The sequence below is a fragment of the Dendrobates tinctorius genome, unplaced genomic scaffold, assembly GCF_039654945.1.
Source record: "Dendrobates tinctorius isolate UK_male_01 unplaced genomic scaffold, ASM3965494v1 ptg000489l, whole genome shotgun sequence".
NCBI lineage: Eukaryota > Metazoa > Chordata > Amphibia > Anura > Dendrobatidae > Dendrobates > Dendrobates tinctorius.
In genome coordinates, this window is record NW_027362150.1 from 20,289 (window position 1) to 24,187 (window position 3,899).

Sequence of the window (3,899 nt, forward strand, 5' to 3'; positions counted from 1 at the left end):
AATTCCCTATCAGTATGTCTTTAGAATGTGGGAGGAAACCGGAGTGCCCGGAGGAAACCCACGCAAACACGGGGAGAACATACAAACTCCTTGCAGATGTTGTCCTTGGTGGGATTCGAACCCAGGACTCCAGCGCTGCAAGGCTGCAGCGCTAACCACTGAGCCACCGTGCTGCCCTCTCTTAATCTGTTGGCCCTCACTGAAACCTGGATTCAGGATTCTGACACTGTCTCTCCTACTGCCATTTCCTACGGTGGCTTACAATTCTCTCACTCCCCGAGACCCACAAACAGACATGGTGGTGGAGTCGGCATACTCCTGTCCCCACAATGCACTTTCCAGGTCATCCCCCCCAGTTCCATCACTCTTATTCCCTTTTGAGGTCCACACCATCAGGCTCTTCCGTCCCCTCTCCCTCAGGGTTGCGGTCATATACCGGCCCCCAGGCTCAACCACCCACTTCCTTGACCACTTTTCAGCCTGGCTGCCGCACTTCATGTCCTCAGAACTTCCAACCCTCATCCTGGGAGACTTCAACATCCCCATTAACAGCCCTACTTTCACATCTGCATCCCAGCTTCTATCACTAACCACCTCTCTAGGCCTCTCGCAGCTTTCAACCTCTGAGACACCCAAGGACGGCAACACCCTTGATCTGGTATTTGTCCGGCTCTGCTCAATCTCCCACCTAAATAACTCACCGCTTCCACTCTCTGACCACAACATTCTCTCCTTCACACTCACAAATCCTCGCCCACCACAGCTCACTCGTACCTCCCACACAGTCAGAAATCTACAAGCCATTAACCCTCAGACACTTTCAGATTCCCTACACTCATCACTGTCCCCTATCTCCTCTTTTTCCTGTCCTAATCTGGCTGTTCATCACTACAATGACACGCTTAGAAGCACCCTTGACCAAGTAGCTCCCCTCACCCTCAGAACCTCCAAACACAGAGTAAAACAGCCCTGGCTCACATCACAAACTCACCTTCTCCAGCGATGCTCTAGGAGTGCTGAACGCCTATGGAGAAAAACCCTCACACCAGAAGACTTCATCCACTTCAAATTTATGTTAAGAACCTATAACGCTGCCCTTCACCTCGCCAAACAGAACTACTTCACCACCCTGATCTCCTCACTAGCCAACAACCCCAAGAAACTTTTTGACACTTTTCACTCCCTCCTCGGCCAAAAGCACAAGCCCCTATCACAGACATTTGTGCTGATGACCTGGCCTCCCACTTTACAGAAAAAATAGATAATATCCGTCAGGAAATCTGCTCCCAACCACCAAGTGCTGTGACTCCCATCCCTTCCTGCATCTTCCCTGGCTCACTTTCCACATTTGATCCCATCACAGAAGAAGAAGTCTCCAGACTCCTCTCTTCTTCTCGTCCGACTACATGCACTACCGACCCCATGCCCTCACATCTCCTCCAGTCTCTCTCTCCAGTCGTCACAACCCACCTAACTACAATCTTTAATCTCTCCCGCTCCTCGGGCATTTTCCCATCCTCCTTCAAACACGCCATTGTTACTCCATTACTAAAGAAACCTGCTCTCGACCCATCCTGCACAAACAACTACAGACCAGTCTCCAATCTCCCCTTCATCTCTAAACTTTTGGAGCACCTAGTTTACTCCCGCCTTACCCGTTACCTCTCCACTGCCTTCTAGACCCTTCACAGTCCGGCTTCCGCCCCCTACATTCGACTGAAACTGCACTTATCAAAGTGACCAATGACCTTCTGACAGCAAAACGTAACGGTGACCACTCTCTGCTCATTCTTCTCGATCTATCTGCAGCTTTCGACACTGTTGACCACCATCTCCTACTCTCTAGGCTCCAGTCACTAGGCATTAAGGACACTGCACTCTCCTGGTTCTCTTCTTATCTCTCTGACCTCTCCTTCAGTGTTTTGTTCTCTGGCTCCACGTCATCTCCTCTTCCTCTTGCTGTCGGGGTACCTCAGGGCTCAGTCCTTGGCCCCCTTCTTTTCTCTCTCTATACGGCCCCAATTGGACAGACCATCAGCAGATTTGGCTTTCAGTACCATCTTTATGCTGATGACACACAACTATGTACATCTTCCCCCGACCTTACCTCCTCTGTACTACAGAACGCCAGTGACTGTCTGTCTACAGTCTCCAACGTCATGTTCACTATCTGAAACTCAACCTCTCTAAAACTGAACTTCTTCTGCTCCCGCCATCTACTAACCTCCCTTAAATCTGACATTTCCCTCTCCGTGGATGGTACCACAATAACAACCCTGCAGCAGGCGCGCTGTCTGGGTGTTATGTTTGACACCAATCTCTACTTCACATCCCATGTACAATCTCTTGCCCGCTCTTGCTGCTTACACCTAAAGAACATCTCTTGAATTCGCCCTTTTCTCACCATGGAAACAACAAAAACCCTCACTGTAGCATTGATCCACTCCCGCCTGGATTACTGCAATGCTCTATTAATTGTCCTCCCCGTCACTCGACTATCCCCTCTCCAGTCCATACTTAATGCAGCAGCCAGTGTCATCCATCTGGCTAATCGATACTCGGACGTGTCCGCTCTTCGTCAGTCATTACACTGGCTGCCCATTCATTATAGGATCCGATTCAAAGTACTTGTTCTCATCCACAAAGCTCTCCATGGTGCGGCACCCCCCTACATCTCCTCCCTCATTTCTTTCTATCGGCCTAGCCGATCGCTGCGCTCTGCAAACGACTTTCGACTAACCTCTGCACTAATCCGTACCTCCCACTCCCGACTCCAAGACTTCTCCCGTGCTGCTCCTATACTCTGGAATGCTCTACCCCAAGATATTAGGACTAACCACAGTTTGCATAGTTTTAGGCGCTCCTTCAAAACACATTTGTTCAGAGCGGCTTATCACATTCACTAATCAAAGTCATTCTATGTGTAAGTGTGCGTGTGTAGCCCATTCACTATCTCCATCCATCCTTCACTCCCTCAAGATGGCTGGACCTTCATTGTAAATACACCATTGTAAATACACACCTGTACTCTGTATCTCCCCCACCTCATTGTAGATTGTAAGCTCTCTGAGCAGGGTCATCTTATTTCGTCTTATTTTGCTTTAATTATTGTATTGTTAACGTTGTTACTTATGACTTGTGTTTTGAAACTGTTAAACTGTAAAGCGCTGCGGAATATGTTGGCGCTATATAAATAAAGATTATTATTATTATTGAAGATTCCAGTGCGGGGAAGATGGGAAACCTTCATATAGACGGCCGGTGGGGATGGAGGCAGTGACCGACTCTGGCCAAATCTGTCTCTAGAGCCGCAGTAGAAGATGAAGATGTCGTCCTCATCATGAAGGAGTTATTTCTCATGTCGCGTGTAATGAATATCTCCTGCAGTATTGCTAATGCCGATTCCAGTGTCGGTAATGAGACGAGAATTAGCGTTATGGAAGATGAGTCTATGAGGAACGTGTTCAGCTGCCGACTCCGAGGAGGAAACTGCTTGTTGTCTGTGGCCTAAATATATAGGTTTTATTAGTAGATGTCAGGGAAGAAAACTAAACCCTGTAAGATAATAAATCTCCTCATATGTTTCCCTTATTATCTCCAGTAATTGTATTATTACACAGGATTCTTATGGTGTTACATCGGATCATCTTCTTCTCATTCAGGTCTCTACAATATCGGATCCTCTCAGTGAAGATCTTCTACAGAAGAGAATTTTCCTGATTTACCCATCAGGGATGGATATGGACAGAGACAAGATGGCGGAGAGGATATTACACCTCACCCTAGAGATCCTCTTCCGTCTCACTGGAGAGGTGAGAGATTCTGATGACGTCACATTACATCATTCTTATCTATGGGAATAAAAGATGGACAGAACTGGAGAGGTGAGGACTCTGGAA